This window comes from Herpailurus yagouaroundi, unplaced genomic scaffold (genome assembly GCF_014898765.1).
Source record: "Herpailurus yagouaroundi ecotype Mexico unplaced genomic scaffold, PumYag 267, whole genome shotgun sequence".
NCBI classification, from domain to species: domain Eukaryota; kingdom Metazoa; phylum Chordata; class Mammalia; order Carnivora; family Felidae; genus Herpailurus; species Herpailurus yagouaroundi.
In genome coordinates, this window is record NW_024412484.1 from 789323 (window position 1) to 807267 (window position 17945).

General features: G+C 66.4%; 1 protein-coding gene across 5 annotated transcripts in view; it reads left to right on the forward strand.

Moving 5' to 3' along the window:
* Positions 1-17945, forward strand: part of RXRA (retinoid X receptor alpha) — an 85101-nt gene that overhangs the window by 32165 nt on the left and 34991 nt on the right. Inside the window, exon 1 of one of the 5 annotated variants that reach the window (XM_040461465.1) lies at positions 9984-9989. The exons of 3 other annotated variants lie outside the window; for them this stretch is intronic. The gene's annotated coding sequence lies outside the window, so the exon portion shown is untranslated. Of the gene's footprint in view, positions 1-9983; positions 9990-15744; positions 15768-17945 lie in introns of those variants that run through there. One more of the 5 variants, XM_040461462.1, reaches the window with a different exon arrangement.

The following is a 17945-nucleotide window of genomic DNA, read 5'->3' on the forward strand; positions in this document are numbered from 1 at the left end:
GAAGGGAAGGGAAGGGAAGGGAAGGGAAGGGAAGGGAAGGGAAGGGAGGAGCGGAGGCAGCCCGGGGACATCTCTCCAGCCTGGTGGGCGTGCACCAGTCAGGTAGCAGATGGTGCAGCCGAGGGTCCCGGCCCCTGCGCCCCCCTGGGGACTGGCCTGGCTGAGCGTGGGCCCCTTTCTGGGCTGACCTCCTGTTGAGGAGATGGTGGAAAGTGGGGGCCTCGGAGCAGGGCCTGGTGCCTGGGACTGCCCTGCAAGAGGGCAGACAGCGGCCGCGATGGCTGTGGTGACTGGTCACCCCCTGTGCTCCAGGCCCTTGACTTTGGGGGGATTGTGGAGCCTTCCCTTAACCCCTAGGGTTTCCGTGCTCATGCTTGGTGTCTAGGGGGGAAATGGGGCTTCGAGGGCCCAAGTGACCTGCTGGGGTCACACTGCCAGTGGGCAGGAAACGCCGTCCACACTGCTGGACGGTGAAGGCCGCCCTCCCTGGGGTTCTTCTGGGTCAGACCGGGAGGACACGGTATGGTGGGAGAGTGTGATCTCGGGGGCACATCCCAGCTCTGCCCTTCTGAGGTGGGCCACCTCGGGCGAGTGGCCCAGGGTCCCCACGGGGACTCCGCCAACCCGGGCCCAGAGTTGGTTGAGAACACTTCCAAGGTCTGGGTGTAGGCGAGCGGGACAGGGCCTCGCAGGACAACGAGGCCCCTGCTACGGGGACGGAGGGGCCCGGGCTTCTGGGAACCTGTGGTCAGGCCTCACCCTGGCTGCGGCGTCTGACTGTCGCTCGTCAGCAGGGGAGGGGCGCTGGAGACTGGTCTCTTATGGAGGAGGAAGCAGATGCCCAGAGACGATGATGGGCTGGGTCTGGGCCACACAGCGAGGCAACCGCCAAGCCAGAGGCCGTGGAGAAGGGGGTGTCGGGAGACCTGGGCTCTGGTAAGGTGGGAGTCCCTGTGGTTGGGGTGGGGAGGATGTGGGTGACACTTGGGCTGGGACTGCCATGGTGGGAAGGCCCGTGGCCCCCGGAGTGGCTCCTGGTTATCGAGCACCTGCTGTGCGCCAGGGCCGTGCTCAGCCACGCCCCTTCTGTCCCGAACTGTGTTCCAGATGAGAATGTCCTAGCCCGGGGGGTGACATCGTTCCCTGTGGCTTATGGCCAGGAGGGGGTAGGACTGGACTTGGGCCCTGGTCTCAATGCCTCCTGCTAGCAGGGGTCCCTGCATCTGTCTGCCGCCCACCCTGGGGTTGTGGCAGGGGTGTCTGTCCCGTTTGCACAGAGTGCAGGGGTTGGTTTGGAGGGGAACATAGGAATCTACTGTGTTATAGCTGGAGGAAGGCGAGTGGTTCCTCTTACAGGAAGCCTTCCTTGATGTCTGCTCTCAGATAAGAGTACCTTTTCTCTGTGGGCTCCTGGAAGGGTCTCCGTGTGAGTCTGGACTACGCGTCCCGGGGCAGGGCCTGGCCTTGTTTATCTGCCTATTCCTAGCACGGGTGTCTGTGGGGAGCAGGTGTCTCATTGGCGGCACTCCGTGATATGTGAAGGGAGCAGAAGCCTTTCTGAGGACAGGGGCACTGAGACCAGTGGGGTTGAGTCAGATGCCTGCGGCCCCACCTGGCCATGAGTCATGTGGCCAGGAGTGGAGCCCAGGTCTGCTGGCTGTGGGCCGCTGGCCGCTCTCCACCTGTGTTCACCATCTGTGGGGACGGATGAGGAAAGGCCAGCTTTGTGGCCCCTCGTCTCCTCCACTTGTGTCCTAGCCCCTTTTCTTCACACGTGATGGCCTCTCTTTGCAGAAGAGGAAATAAAAACTCAGAGGGGTTGTTTAACTGCTGGGGGTTGTGCAGCTTGTCGGTGCTTTGGGATCTCTTTAAAACTTGCTGCTTGCTTGGCTGGTTCTTGGTGAATCCTGCATTCTGCCCTGGCTCATTCCTACCTCTCTCACCACCACCCTGTCCACGTATTTGTAAGACTTCATGGGGGACCTCTGCGCGCCAGGCCCCAGGGATGCCTGATGGACCAGTTGGGGCTCCTACCCTCAGGAGCCCCCAGACCTTAGCAGCCTCAGACAAGCCAGCAGGGGGGCCCTCTCAGGGGTATGTGGTAGAGGGGGTCCCTGCTCTGGCTAAGAGGATCATAAGGGCGTCCTGGAGGAGGTGTTGTTTAAATTGGGTTGGAGAGAGCCAGGAGACACGTAGAGGGAATTTCGGCCCAGGGAACACCCTGTCTAAGCCTAGAGGCCAGAGAGCCGGCGTGTTCCTGGAAGTGACCTGGTTCCCGAGGCTGGGGGAGGAGAGTGGGCAGGCCCAGACAGCACGAGCAAGAGGAGGGCGGGGGGCGGGGGTGGGGTGGCGGCCCCTGTGGCCGTGGTCGGCCCGGGTACCACAGGAAACCTTCCTGCTTCCAGAATTGGAGCGGCTCCTGGGTGCTCAGCTGGTGCGGTCTGGGTCTGGGAGGTGGGGCGGGGGGGGGGGGTCTCCTCGTGGGCCTTGGCCCTTTCTGGAGCTCTGGGGCATGCTGGGGGGAGCTGGCCCTGGGCAGCTGGCAGAGGCCCCCCCGCGGGCCCCGGCCCAGAGTAAACCCTGGTTCACGTCTGGGTCAGCCCAGGGACCATTCGGATGGGCTGGCGTTCGAGTTTGCCGAGTGGCCTCTCCTCCTGATGGCCGAGGACCACGGGCTGGGGGAGGCGAGTGGGCGGGGGTCCGGGCAGGGAGCTCCCAGGGCTTCTTCCAGCTCACCTGGGGGCGGGGTTGGAGGGGCTCCTGGGTGGGTGGAGTTTTGGGGAAAATCAAATCTGTGTTGGTGTGGAGGGGCTTTAGGTGGGGGGTTTGTGCCAGGGGCCGGCAGACAGGGGGATGCTGAGATTCTATACAGCACTCCCCACCCCTGCCCCCAAACCCCAAACCAACCACCCTGTGACTCTGTTACCAAAGCCAAAGCGAAAAGTAGCTACTGCGTCCCCCCCACCGCCAAGGTTAGTGCCGCGGGCATCTTGCTTGGGGTCGGCCTCTTTCTCGAGCGCAGATAGATCGTGGCATATCCTGGTGTTTACATTTGAAACAAAAACGGAGTCCAGATTTTTGGTTTCTGTCAAAGTTGGGATGTTCCATAGAAGCGGCCTGCCCTCTTTTGGGGGAGGAAGGAGACCTGGCCTTTTGGTAGGACTCATGGACAGTGGAGGACAGGACCAGGGTGCTCCTGGAGAGGACCTAGGACCCTGGGGGTCCCGTGCTGGTCACTGCCCTCCCGCTTCCCCGAGGGCCTCGCCCGGGGTTGGGGTTTCCAGGGGCTACCGGACCCCCAGCAGGGTGTGCCTGTGGGGCGTGTGCGTGTGCTCATGCCTATCTAGGCCTCACTGCCCTGCCTCAGTCGTCCCCACCCACCCGTGAGGGCACAGGCTCCCGCCAGCACCCCTCACGTCAGCGCCCCTGCTGCCCAGCTCTGCTGTGTCTCCTAACATGGCTGTCTCCTGCCCCCCCACCCCGCACCTTTGCCCGGGCAGCCTTGATCTCATAGTGTGGCCCATACTGACCAGCTGTGTGGCGTTGGGTAGGTTGAACTTTGTGTGACGGAGCCTTGCTCTCTGTCTGTAAAAAGACGGCGATGCCCGTAGAGCGTTTGAAAGACCTGAATGAGGCGCACGTTCTAAATTAGCGTCCATTGCGGGGTCCTGCGCATCAGGGATAATCAGGGGACTCTGGCACCCCTCCGGCTGGCATTTACAGGAGCCGTTGGGGCACCTGGCAGGGGCATTTTTGCCATCTGAGGGTGCAGGGGCTTTCGGGAAGGACCTGGCCAGCATCCTGCACCTGAGACCAACGAGCCGTCTGGGCTCAGAGGGGCGGTAGGTTTCACGTTGTCTGTGGGGTTCAAGAGAGGCCGGAAGCCGCAGTGAGGGCCAAGGGCCCTGGAGTTTCTGGGCCTGTGGAGGGCTGGAGTGGCTGCGGGCCGCACTCACTTCGCCATGGCCGGCCGGGCGGGTGGGCTGGCCTGAGTTCACCTCCAGGCCGAGCGTGGTCTGTGCGTCCTGGGCCCACACCCTCCCTTCCTCCCCGGCACACTCTCGGCTGCTGTTCCTGACTGGGGCCGGCGGGTCCTGCTGGGGGCCCTGAGACCCCCGGCCTGGAGGTGAGCCTAGTGAGGGGCCGGCACTGGAGAGCAGGGGCCCTGGCCAGTCTTGGTTAGCGTCTGGGACCTGGTGGGGGCGGAACCCTAGGCTTGTTGCTTCTGAGCTGTGGGACCCAGAGCCCTCCCTCTGTTCCTGGGATATCAGGCCACCGATGGGCTGGGCCGGTACCCCCTGATCACCCTGTGCCGTCCCCCTAGCGCAGGGGTGGTGGCCTGAGTTCCTGATCACCTGACCAAGGAGCTCGCTCCGGGGCAGGGTCCCCGTTGTGCGGCCCCCGTGGGCAGCCGGCCCCTTGCTTCGAGGCCGAGTGTGCTCACCATGAACACTGCACATCCATCCCAATTGTGTGCGGCTCTGGGGACCTCTCGGCCTGGGGACCCCACACGGCCCCCACCAACCCCATCACCTGTGTCCTGACAGCTGTCGCTCTGTGTCTCTGTCTCTTCTTGGACCTCACGTCAAGGGCCTCTTGAGGTGCTTGTCCTTACCGAAGCCCTTGCCTGTGTGGTGTCGTGTGTGAGTGTCCTTGGTGCTGGAGGCAGGACTGTGCCTGGTGAGGCTTGCCCTGTGCCGGCCTGGTGGCCCCAGGGTCTGGGCACCGCCGCCTTCTCCGCCATGGCCGCAAGCTCCACGCTGGGTGTCTGTAGTGGGGGTGGGGGTGGGGGGTTGTGGGGGAGCCTGCCCCCAGTGTCGTCACCGTGGGTCGAAGCAGAGTCTTGCGTGGCCTGGTCCACACGTGCCATCTCCCCCTGGTTGGATCTTGCCCTGTTCTCCCGGAGATCTAGAGTTTTTGTTCACGGCTTCTGCTCTCTCCTTTCTGCTCGTGTGTGTGTGTGTGTGTGTGTGTGTGTGTGTGTGTGTGTGTTCATTGGTCGTAGCCTCACTGGGGAGGCGATGGGGCACTGAGCAAGGCCCCAGGGGGCCTGGGGAAATGCAGGGGTGGCAGGGCCGGTGTGGGGCTGCCGATGGCATGGCCTGGCCGACTGCCTTTGGGGATTAGGGGTGCCCTCAGCAGGAAGCTGCAATCCGGGCAGGGCCAGGGCAGGGAGAGAGTGCGGGCGAGGGCCTGAGCTCCCGGGGGTGCCTGGCCACCGCGAGTGTGATGGTTATGCACAGGGCCCTGCACCGGGACCCTGGCCCCACACTTTCCTCCGCTTTAATGCCACCCCCCCACCCCCACCCCAGGCGGGTTGCACCCTCCTGTCCCAAGGTGGAGCGGAAGTGATAGTCTGCCCTGGGGGGACCGTGGCCTGGAGAGAACTGAGGATACTTGCTGGTTTGTTTGCTTGCAGCCAGACTCTGGGGCGCGTTCCCTGTCCCCTGGTGCTGTCCGCTGGGAGGGTGGTAGATGCCAGCCAGACCGTGGCAGTGCCCCGGGTCAGGTGGAGGTGGCGGTCCCCCCCCACCTCCCCATCCAGCGCCAGCTCAGGGCCGAGGTTCACCAGCCAGGGAGGGGGGGCCCCTGACCCCCAGGTGGTGCACTGCCCTGCGGCTCCCCTCAGAGTCAGGGTTTGCTGAGGGAGGCTTGTTCTCTGCGCGCCGAGGGCTCCAGATCCCGGAGGTGCCCCGGCCTGACCGTGCGTCCGTCTGTCTCCAGCCGCCACTGGAGGTCCTGCACGCAGGCGGCCGTCCTGGCCCCTGGCCACGTGCTGCCTGTGTGAGTCCCTCAAGCTGAGCGGAGGGTGGGAGCAGGGCTGCCCTTGGCTGTGACTTTGTTTTGTTTCCTCGAGTCAGATTGTCCTACTCCATCCTGTGCCCGGAAGAGAGGCCCGCTTCTGTCCTTGGGCGGGGCTGCGAGCCCCTCTCCTTCCCTCCCCGGGGGGTGCGGGTGAGGCAGGGCCTGCTGCCAGGGCTCACCACCCGGTCAGTGGCTCTCCTGCTGGCGCAGCTCCTGGGGCCTGGGGCCAGGCTCCTGGCCCCCTCCTGTCTCACCGGCCCAGGGGGGCCGTAGGTGTGCAGTAGGACTGGATGCCTGGCTGATCCCTGTCCTGTTTGTCCTTGGCCGTATTCTTTCCCGTACCTTCTCCTTTTTTTCTCCTTCAGTCCCTGGCCCCGTTCACCCGCACTAAGTGGGGCCCCTTAGGTCTTCCTCCAAGGTCTCTGCCCACTTCCCGTGGGCTCCCCAAGGGTGAAGTCGGGGCCATCTCAGGACACCTTTGTGACCCATGCACGGGAGACCCGGGTGGCCGGCACTCTGTGCTCCTGGAGGCATCCCGGGACGGGGACTCCCTTGTTCTCTGGCCATCTGTAGTAGGGATGGCCTCGGGGGGCCTGTGGTCAGGAGGGGCCGCAGTGGCCCCCCACCTTTGGGGTGGTGAGTCAGGGTAATGGGCATTGCTGTCGGTGGCCCTTGTGTGTCAGAGGCCAGCTCTGGCCCTTTGAGCCAAGATGTGGCTGCCCGCTTGGGGGTGTTCCCATGCCCCCCTGACTGCTGGCCGGGCTTTGCTCTCCTGTCTCTTGCCCCTTCTAAGCATCCCTTGTTCCCAGGAGGTGACGGGACAGCCCTGATGGACAGCTGAGACCTTGGCCTGGCCTGAGCGGAAACTCCATGTGGGGGTGGGGCCTGTAGATCTGCCTGGCCCCCCAGGGTGAAGCCCGGCCTCCTGTGGGAGGAGGCAGTGGCCCCTGTGCCTGGACTTGGAGGGTCTGGGACCCTCCCTGCTCGGTTGGCATGCTGGCCTCTGGGTCGGGTGAGTCAAGGAGGCAGTGGCCCCATCTGAGTTCTAGGCCCTTTCGTGGAGGCCCTTGGGCCTTCGGGCTTTCGGGATCGGGCCTCCAGCCCTGTAGGGGCTGCGTTTCCTGAGCCACTTGCCCGAACACGACCTTCCCGCGTCCCTCCTGGGAGCCCCTCCGTGACACGGTGCTTGGCCGGCCCCACAGCGTTGGGGACACCCAGTTCCCAGGCCCTCCTGCCATCTGCCAGCATCGAGTCTGGACAGGTGTGTGTGCAGAGGGCGGCCGCCTGCGTTGGGGGCCAGGCGGCGTTCCAGCCCCGTGAGTCACGCTGATCCTAGGAGCGGGGGTGGCAGGGGCCAGGCTGTGGGGTAACGTGCTGAGACGTGCCGCTGACCTGGCACGGGGGAGTAGGGGGAGCGGGTGTGTGGGGGCCTGCTCGTGGCCTCCCTCTCAGAGACCCCGCCTCCCACCAGGCTGTGCGGTGGGCGGTGGGGGGCTCTCTTGTGGGCCGGGGAGGCCCGGCGGTTGGTTGTGAGAAGTCGGTGCCTCCCGGGTCGGTGCCGCCCAAGGAGCAGAGGCTGCTTCGTGCCCACCTTGCGATTGGGCAGCAAACCCACGGGGCAGGGAGGAGGGAAGGCAGGAAGGCAGAAAACATGGAGTCTGGCCCCTGGGTCGGGTGGGTCCGCGTCCTTGGTTGTGCAGGGGGCAGGTGTGGCAGTGCGGTGGGCCTGAAGGGTGGGCCTCCTGGGCCTGTGCCCCACGGCTACCAGCCCTGTGCTGCCCCGGTCCTGTTCCTGGGCCGGGCAGGGATAGGACTGGCCAGGCAGCCTCACCTTCTGCCAATCCCTTGCACCTGGTTCTGGGGGCCAGAGGCCAGAAGAGGCCCTCTGCAGGGCTCAGGGCCACCAGTCCTGGGATCGGGGGCCTTGGAGCGGCAGGTCCCAAGGTAGACGGTAGCCACAGCTTCTGCTGAAGGCCCTCTTTGCTGCAGAGACAGCAGAGCCCCTGAAGGGTGGGCCGGAAGGCTCGTGCTCCCCCACTGTGGGGAGAGGTACGGACTGGTAAGGGCCTGAGCCTGGCAGAACCTCTTGCCAGCCCTGTGACCTGGGCACAGCTTTTCAGGAAAGAGCCCCAGACCTTCGGAGGGCCATCCGGGTACCTCTGTGAAGGGCAGACATAGGCTGGGCTGGTTGAAGGAGGTCCTGGAGGGGAGGGGGGCAGCTGGAGCAGATCTGAGGCTCAGAGGTTTTCAAGAGGTAGACGGCTGGGAGTGGTGACCAGAGGGCCGAGCTTGGGCTAGGGGCAGGGGTGGGAGATGACCAGCCTGGGCTGTTGGGCTCAGACCTAAGCCGGCGACCACAGGGTAGGAGTTGGTGCTCTGAGAGGGTTTTGGGGCTGAGGCTCTGTCCCAGCCATTTACTCTGCCTGGCAGGGGCAGGGAGGCTTCCTGGAGGAGGTGTTCGTGGCAGGAAGACCCACAGTGAATGATTGTGCCTGCTCTGAGGGCCAGGGCTGGGGCTAGGAGGGGCCGATGGGCATACTGACTGGAGAGGGCTGGGGGGCTAGGCCCCTGTGGCCCCTCTGAGAGAGGGAGGTGGGCTGGCCCTGGTGCGGGTGATGGACGGGAGACCCCTGGGTGAATTTGAGGTTTCCAAGCTGATGGTCAGTGGTCTTCAACAGCCCTGGTCAGGGCTTTGAGGGGTGGCTCCCTGCCTTGAGGGGGTCCTCCGTGGGGGCTGTTTGGGCACAGCTGTCCCGGACCCTCCCCGGGCATGTCCTCACCCTCCCGGCCCTGGGGGAATGGGGGAGGCTAGCTGGCCTCTGCGGGAGCCCCCGCCCCTGGCAGCACGGGAGCGAGTGGCTGCGGTGGGGTTGGCACCTCCTGCCCAGCCCTCGCCCTTCTCGCCGCTCCCTCACGGCCGCCGCGTGTGGAGAGGAAGGAAGCTGAGGTCCGGTTTGCTGTTCACGGGGCACCCGGGCCGGGAGGGGGGGGGGGGGGGGGGGGGGCGGCGGGGGGTGCAGGGGCCCGGGGCCTGGTGCTGGGGCGGATCTGGCCCACTGGTGGGAGGGGGAGGCTGGGCCGCGGGCCTGAGTGGGCAGAAGGCCTCTGGGCCGCCATCTTGGACGTGGCCGCACTGGCCGGGCGGACCAGAGGCAGGGGACTGGCTAAGAAGGGGCCCTGCTCCCGGGAGGAACAGTAGGTCTGCGGCCTTGAGGGGTGCTGGGGGGATGGGAGGAGCCTTTCAGGTTCCGCCAACCCCCTCTGGTTACAGACAGGGAAGCTGAGGCCAGCAGGGGGTGTCCCCATGGTTCCGGGGTGGGGTGGGGTGAGGGAGCTCTGATCTGGGGTGTCTCCTGGTTTCTGTGCTGCGAATGCTTCTGCGGCCGACCTCAGGCTATGGACGATGTCTCACGTCGCGAAACGCCTACCGGGAGGAGATGCGCACCCACTGGGCGGCACCCCCACCCCCACCCCTGCCGCTTTTCTGTCCGCCCCCCAGACTCCTGGTTCTGCTTAGCACCTACCGCATTCCTGGCATTTGCTGACTGTTTGAGTGCCTTTGCATGGGCCCACTCAAGGCGGGGTCTGGTCGGGGAGAGCCCGGGGGGCTGTGCTGGTAGGACTCTGGGGCCACGTGACCCACATGGATGTTGCTCGTGTGCGTATGTTGGGAGGGGGTGGGTGGCGGCTGGCCTCCCCCGGTGTCCGCACACAGGCGGGCCATGGTGGGGACTGGTGACCAGGGCTCTGGTCTCACAGGGACTGCCCTGCCCTGGGAGCGTGGGCCTGCTGGTCAGGCCACAGGCAGCTGAGGACGATCTGGGGGACGCAGTGGACCACCGGCCACAGCTGGGCTGCCATGTTGCCTCTCCTGGGCTGGGCTTGTGGTGCTGGTTCCAGGCAGGACCTCGCCGCACCTGTCCATCGGGTGATCTGACGCAGGTGTGTTCCCGGGCCCTGAACCAGGCGGACAGGCGCTGGGAGGTGTGACCGGGAGTGAATGAGGGATCGAGGCCACCCTGGAGGACGGACAGCAGCAGCCTGGGTCTCGTGTGTGGCCAGAGTCTTGCTAAAGTCAGGCTGCTGCAGAGGTGGCTTGTGTCACTGTCATGAAAACAACACGTGCGTCGCAAACCAAACGCAAACCGAATAAAAGTGCAGGAAGTGACGTGCCATTTCCCGCCGTGGATGTGGGAGTCCCAGGCCCCTCCAGTCTGCAGTGCGACTTCTGGGGCCTTCCCCCTGGATCCTGGAACCCCAGATTGGGCAGATATTCATGGGGGGCTGGAGCGTGACGTGGGTCCCTGGTGACGTGACGGGATTGGCTTGGAGGATGTGACAGGCCGTGGGGACGCGAGCGCCGGGGGGAGCCTGCCTTGGGGGTAGGCCAGGCGTCGGGAGTCCGGTGGGCGCCCCGTGGGCAGTGGCCTGCCCTAGTCCCACGGCCAGCTGGCTTTCCGGCGGAGGGTGGTGCAAGCTGGTGGACAGGTGTGGGGTGCGCTGGCGTGGTCTGGGGGCCGCCTGGGCCCCTGCCATCTGGGCAGGGCAGCCCCGCGTGGATAGATCTGGTTGGGCCTCAGGCTCCTCGCCTGGCGGGCGGCCTGTGGGGCCGAAGTCTGCGTGCTGTGGTCCCCCTGCCCCCACTCCCAACGCCGGCCCCGAGCCGCGGGCTGATGGGCCCCGGGACGCATTCTGTGGCCTGAAAGAGCGGCCGGGGGCCGTGAAGCCTTCCCGAAGACCCTCTCCCCTCAGAGGCTGAGTCCCTGTGGCCCCCGGAGGCGGGGTCCACCCAGACCGGCTCAGGCCCCACTTCCCTGGCTGTGGGGCTCCTCACTGCTCCCCCACGCCCCCTGCCCTGGCTGGGACTCAGTCCTGCAAGAGGAAGACTCCCAGGGCTCAGTGCCCAGTGTCTCCTGCTGGGGTGCAGGAGGACGGCATCGCAGGTCGGCCAGGACAGGCACGGTCCGTCAGGACGAAGGAGCCCCCCCGGGCGGCTGGCACCACGTGGGCAAGCGCGCCCCATCCTCACGGCGTGCAGCTGGGGAAGGGGGCTTGGCCGGGTCAGCCGGCAGCTGGCCGGCAGGGGAGCCGGTGGGGCTCTGGTCCGCCCGCGTCGGGGCCTTGCCCCGTCTCCCGGCCCCGGTCCCTGCCGGGCAGTTTGCCCATCTGCCTCACCATCTGCAGGCTCAGATTGAGGAAACGAGGCTGGGGTCCGTGTCCTCTTCCAAGAAGTGCCGGTTTCGGCCGATGGGAGCTGCCTGTGGTCACAGGTGTCTGGGTGAGGGTGGTGGGCCGGGCGGGCCCTGGGAAAGGGGAACTCACCCGCTGGGCCAGCGTGAGCGCCACTGGCTCCTGAGGCTCGCAGCTGCCTTGCGGAGACGCCGGTGCTCCCGGGCCTCCTTCCGCACCCAAGCTCCCGCCGCCGCTCGTGTGCCGCCACACTGCATCGCCGGAGGCCGTGGGACCCCGAGCCAGCGGGCCGGGGGCTGATGGGGCCGCCCCCGTGGTGGGACCTGTCTCCCACGCTCGCCATGAGGCTGCACCTCCTGGCCGCCTCTCTTTCGGGAGGGGGCCTGGCCTGGCGGGCAGGGGACCGCAGGTGGCCGGCAGGTGAGGGCCGGGCCGGGCGGGCGGGCCGGGGGGCAACCCGGCCTGGGAGGGTGCCAGTGTCTTGCCTGTGGGGTGTGGGGCTCAGCTCGTGGAACGTCTGCCTGGGGGCCCAGGTGAGGGCATCTTGCTCCCTCCCGATTCTGACCAGCATCCCTGGCTGCCTCTCTCAGCTCCTCGTCCTTTAGATGCGTGAACAGAGGAGACTTGTCTGAGGTCCCGTGGGCACGGCCGTGACTGGGGTCCTCTGGTCTGTAGACCCGATGGCCTCGGGCTCGGACTCCTGGTTTCTGGCCTGCCCCCAATATGGGCGCGCTGGACTCCAGGGAGGGCGGCCGGCTCTGGGGAGGGTGCCTCGGGGTCCGGCTCACTCCCCTTTTGCACATGAGACGGGGACCGTGGCACTGGTCTAACTGGGGGCGGGGGTGGGGTGGGGCGTGTGGATTCCCGGTGGCCTGAGTGCGGGGTACGTGGGGAGGAGGGCTGTGGGGGTGGCTGGTAGCCCTTCTCTGCTGAGGAGTGAGAGGCTGGAGCCCCAGCCGCTCCCAGTCGAGCCCCTTGTGGTGACGGGGGTTGCACCTCTGGCCTTCCCGGCTCGCTCCGTGTGTCTCTTCCGCTCGCTGTGAGGACGCCTGCGTCTTGATCCCTCACCTGTGCCAGGATCTGTATAGGCTGCTGACTTACCTTCCTAGACGTCCCTGGGAGGATGCCGTCTTCTGTGCCCAGGCTCAGGGGAAACTGAGGCTCGGGCGTGCGGTGACTTGTCCAGGGCCACACAGGGGCTCGCAAGGGGCTCAAACAGACCTGGGCGGCTGGGGGTGGAGCTCGGACCACCTTGCTCCTGCAGCCCTTTTCTTAAGTTTATTTACTTGGGGGGGGGGGGAGGAGGGGCAGAGAGAGGGAGGGTGAGAGAGAATCCCAAGCGGGCTCCACACTGTCAGCACAGAGCCCGACGGGGGCTTGAACTCACGAACTGTGACCTGAGCCCAAGTCGAGAGTCGGACGCTCAGCTGACTGAGCCGCCCAAGCGCCCTTCCCCTCCAGCCCTTCTATTAAAGTCCTTTGGCAATTTGTGGGCGTTTAGCCCATGATGTCTCAGGCTCCTGCTTGCGTCTCTGTGTCCAGAGCCGCGGCCCGGCCGTGGTGTGCCGTGTGGACAGTGCTGGGCGCCGGGCAAGACGGTCTCTGGGAACCACTGGGCTTTGGGCCTGGCACCCAAGTTAGAACATGGCCGCTGGGCAATGTGGGACAGGCGAGCCTGTCCCACTTGGCTGGGTGGCTCTCAGCTGGAAAGCCGGAGGCGGGTGTGAGATGTGCGAGCGGGGCGTTGTGGGTGCAGCCCACGTGTGCGTGGCAAGGGGTCATCGTGGGCATTTGGTGACCGGGCCGGGCTTTCCAGGTGTCCCGCGGGGCCTGCTGACCGTCTCCCCTGCGGACGGCTCGGGGACAGCGCTCTGGCCACGTGCAGGTGAGCACGGGGTCTGCCTGGAGCGGGCGCCTGGCTGCTGGGCATTTGTCGGACGTTTAGACTTATCCCATCGTCCCCCACCTCTCGCTGCAACGTTTAGCGCTTTCTGATCGTTTATTCTCTGGGAAGCGGCGTGTTCGCCTTGTGTGTGGCGTTGCGGCCGCAGGCTCTGAGCAAGGACTTCCTCCGCGAGTCGAGTGCATGGGTTTTGGGCTCTGGAGTCCGTCAGTGGGGGCTGTGGCGGGTGCTTGAGGCTTTTTTTTTTGCTGGTCTCCGGGGTGTTTCTGCGCCTGGATCTGGGGTCTTCCGACGTCTGGGTGGGAGATCTCTGACGGAGCCAGCTTGTCCTTTGACGTCCTCGCAGCCCAGGTGACACAGCCGGGCGCCCGCGGGGCCAGGTGGTAGGGATTCCCCGGGCGTCCGGCGAGCTGTGTGTTTGCTGGAAGGATCCAGACCCTTTTCCCACTTGGCAGGGGCTGCTGCTGCGTGGACTGTGTGTGGGTTTCGGGAAGTGGGGTGGGTTCCACGTCTGAGAAGGCGTGTTTCTGGGCCCTCACCGCTTCTCTCTCATGTTGACAGGGTGTCCGCTGTCCCTGGCTGGGGTGACAGTTGGGTGCAGCTATCTGCCGGCTGGCTTCCCCCCAGCCCTCTGCGCCTGGCCTCACTGAGCTCCAGCGCCCCGGGGCGGGGCTCGGGTCGCCTGGGCCCCTCAGCCCTGCCGTGGGGAGCACACTTGGTCACCTGACTCGTCTTGTGGCGGCTGGCCGGCCCCCAGCCCTGTTACCCTCCCCCCACCCCGAGGCATTCAAAAATGCGTGTTGTTGGTAGTTCATAGAAGCTGTTTTCAGATATTCCCAAGGACAGTACCAAACGGTGGAAACATACTTTCCCCAGGTTCCCTCCCCCACATTGACTCTGGCCTTGGCCACCCCCTGGGGGTTGCTCGTGACACCCAGGGAAGTGGACGTTGGTGAGCCCGAGGGGGCCAGGAAGGGGCACGGGGGCAGCGAGTGTGCTGGTGGAGGCCCCGGCCCCGCGGGGCGAGCAGGCAGGAGCACTGGGCAGCCACGGGGCTTTCCCGGGGCTCCAGGATGGGCCGGGGGCTTTGGGATTTGGGGGCTGTATAATGGGGAGCCATGGTAGGTTCTAGGAGTGACGGTGGACCATGACCGTCCTGCCAGGTGACCAGCGGCGGGGGTGGCCATGGGGACACCGTGCCGAGGTGGCCGCGGCCGGGTCTCTGTACCAGGGGGACTGGTGGGCGTTTGCCGGGGGCAGTGCTGTGCAGATGGAGGTCGTGATCATCCAGAGCCCAGGAGGAAGCCCTCCTGGGCCGTCTGTCAGTCTCTTTATCCCCGCTTCTGCCTGGGGACCCTGTGGGCTGGACGCTCCCGTGGGTGCTCCCTGTAGCCCTGTCCTGGGTGTTGGGAACAGAAGCCGCCTGTCCCTCTCCACGGCCCCAACCCCCCCCCCCCCCGCCCTTCCCCAGAGTCAGCATCCTGGGGGCGTGGTTGGATTGTGAGGACAGGGCAGAGGTTCTGGGGTCAGCCGGGCCTGGCCCTGTGCTCGCACGGCCACCTCGGGGCCTCTGTCTCCCCTCTCCTGCTCTTGCTGGGGGCCCAGAGGAGAAAGTAGTGGGTGGAGCCTGGCACACAGCGGGTCCCCGGCAGATCTCAGCTTGGGAGCCCAGCCCAGCCCGGCCCAGCCCGTCGGCCTCGCCGGCCCCGAGGGGCTCACAGGTCAGCCTGTGCTGGTTCCAGAGCGGCTCCTGCACGGAAGCTTCTTGCCCAGAGCAGAGAAGAGCTGGCAGGGTTTTCAGCAGGGGTGGGGCGGGGGTGGCGTGCCAGGGTGACCTTTGAAGAGGCTGCCCTGGCCTTGTAGGGCCCGGTGGGTGGGGAGCGGGGGTTGGGCTGCTGTGCTGTCCAGGTGAGCACCCACAGAGGCCCTCGCCTGCGGAGGGAGGTGCCCCTGCTCTAGCTGAGATGGGGAAGCCCCTGCTCCAGCGGGCAGACGACAGGTTCTCGGTCTGTGTCACTGGTGAGGCCCTGTCTCTGGTCTGCAGGGCCCCGCCAGGTGGGCCCCCGTGCGCGACTGACACCGGCCGGGAGCCGCTGGCTGAGTCGGTGCGGCGTGGGTGAGCCTCTGCCGAGGGGAGCGTGGCCAGGGCTCACAGCACGTGGCAGTGGGGGTCATGGGAAGCCTCCGGGAACTCCTTGGGAGCTGAGCAGACGCCCTCTTCCCCGGGGACCCCTGGCCTGGCCCCGCCCCACCCACCGTTCGGCCCCGGGCTCTGAGCATTCGTGCCCACGGCCGTGAAACGGTGGTGCTCCCGGGCAGAGGGGGGACGTGGAGTGTCTCCAGGTGCGACCAGCCCACCCCAGGCCCAGAGGAGTTTCACCGGAGCATCTCCTCTCCCTGGCCCTTCCGGAAAGCTCTGACCTGCCCGGCCACCTGCCTGGAGGCCCCCACACTCCACCACAGGCGGGTGGGGTGTGGGCAGGCTCAGCCCTGGTGTCTGCAGATGTGTTCCAGGGCCCGATGGGGATGCACGTGAGAGTGAGAACAAACAGCTGTCGGGGGCAGGACGCACAGGCGTGTTCCCCGACGGAGCAGGGCCTCTGCGCCAGCCAGGGCAGCGTGGCTCAAAATGAAACAAGAATCATTTCTTTTCCTGTTGAGAAGAAACTGGTTCAACCAGCCCGCAGACTCGGGGCCCTCTCTCCCCTGCAAGCTCTCCTGCCGCAGGCGGGGTTTCACCAGGAATCCCCCCTTCCCGCCCACCTTCCTCCACAGTCTGGGCAGCGCCCCACAGGTGCTGGGGACAGTGGAGGGGACAGCCTGGAGGGGAGGCCGTGGCGCTCAGGAGCCCTCGCCTGGCCTCGGAGAGGTGAGCGCGCTTCCTGCTCCCTGCGCTCCATCCCCACAGTGGGCGTCGCTGCTGGGCGCCAGGTTCTGTGCCTGTGGCTCGGTGCCCGGCCGCCCCGCTGGCCGTGGGGGGTCTTCGTGAGGGCGAAGGGTCCTGGCCGGCGGCTCTGGCTCTGGCTCTGGCTCTGGAGGAGCCTCTCCCACCGAGCCCTCCCCCTGCCCGCTGGACGAGAGCTCCCGTGATCACACGGGGTGTGTGGGGCCTGTGTGCTGTCGAGTCCTGCTTAGACTCGCCCTCTGCGATACGGGGGTGTCTTTGGGGAGACTTCACAGCCCTCTGCGGGGCCGCGGGGCAGGCTCGCGTGCGTGGGGATCTCTGATTTGCAGCGGCCGGGTGCCGGCGGCAGGCTCATCGGGGCAGGCTGCCGGTTCCTCCGCATTCCTCTTGCCCCCCCCCCCCCCCGTTTCTGTCCCTGCGCCTCCTCCCCCGGCGTTCCAGCAGGTCTGGGGGCGTCCACGGCTGCTGCTTCTTGGCCCGTCTGGCAGGCCGTCCAGCAGGCAGTGTGTGTTAGACTGCCAAGCGGGGCCGTGGCCTGGATGTCTGGCCACAGTGCGGGGAGGTCTGCCTGCTGCGCCCGGGGACGCGGGCCCGGCCAGCCTGCTGGGGGTCTCTGGCCACAGGGCTGGAAACCAGCTCGGTGGACTGTCCGGGGCTCCTTGGCATCTTTCTGGGAGCATTGCACTGATGATTGGGGCCCTCTCCTGGCTTCCCCTGCTGTGCTGGCCGGGGTCGTTGGGCTGGTGGGTAGCCCCATCGGCGAGGCCACCGGCAGCCTTGTTGCCCCCTCGACTGTCTCTGGGGTGGAGGGATGTGGGCACCTCTTGGTGAGATCAGATGCCTTGGAGCCCCTCAAGATTTGGGGGCCCTAGGTGGTGGCTGTGTGGCTCGCACTCGGGGGCCGGGCATCTTTGAGGTTTCTGCCTGTTGGATGGATGGATGGATGGATGGAGGCACGGCACTGGGGACAGGAGGCCGCCCGAGCCCTCGGGATGGGACTTCCGTCCCACAGCCACTGACCTGACGCCGCCGGTCCTGACCGCTGCGCCTCCGAGTCCCTAGGCCTCTGCAGACCACGTGTCTGCTGGTGCTCAGCGCCCCCCTGCCCGTCGCCCGTGGTCACGTGGCTTCTGGAAACACTGGCCCTGCCCTGAGTCCTAGGAGGCTCTGGAGTCACGGGGAAGAAGGAAGGGAAGGTGGGGAGTTGGCGTTTCCTGAGCCGCGTTTGGGGCTGTCTGTGCAACAGGTCCTGGTACCTGCTACCTTGAAGCTGTGAGCGGCCCGTGGGGCCTTCTCCCTGTTGCACCCGGGCACACGAGGGTGGCCGGGCGAGGACGGACGGGACTGGGCCAGACAGGCAGGGCTCCGGCGGGAGCGCGGCCCTGCCGTGCTCCTGGCGTCGTGTGTCCCTAAGCTGCGAAGACTTCGGGCTGTGTGCCGCTCCAGGACTCCCCGCCCTCTCTGCTCCGGGCTGGTCTGAGCGGTGCCTCCCTAGGTTGGGTGTGCAGCTCGTCCTCAGGTACCCCGGATAGTGCTCGCCGCGGGCCTCCCACCAGAGCACTGCCAGCCTGCTGCCAGAATGAGGGGAAGGGGTGCGGGGGCATTTGGTTGACTCTGTGGCTGGGCCTGGTGTGGCCCCGGCGGGCAGCCTCTGGCAAAGACCCCGGTGGGAGTGCCCCGGGGCACTGGTGCTGTCCTCAGCTCTTTCTCAGCACCCCCCGGGCCCAGGCACTGGCTGGCTGCTCGCGGGGAGCCCCTCCTGGCCACCCCCTGCCTCCCGGCCGTGCTGCTCACTTCCTCCACGGTGGCTGGATTCCAGCCACACCTGCTGCCCCCCGGGTCCAGCTGCGATACCCCTTCCGTACGAGGTGGCTGGGCGAGGGCGGCCACGCCACTCTTCTTCCCCTGCCCCTCACCAGCCCTGGCCTGCTCAGTATGGCCAGCAGAACCCCGAAACCCCATCCCTTTCGCTGCTTGCGGCAAAACCCACTTAGCATCAGTCTCTCTGGGCTTTAGGCTTTCATGCGTGCCGTGGGGCAGGACAGGGGTTTGCTTAGGTGGTGAGGTTGATGGTGATGATGGTGATGGTGGTGAGGTTGATGGTGATGATGGTGATGGTGGTGACGTTGATGGTGATGATGG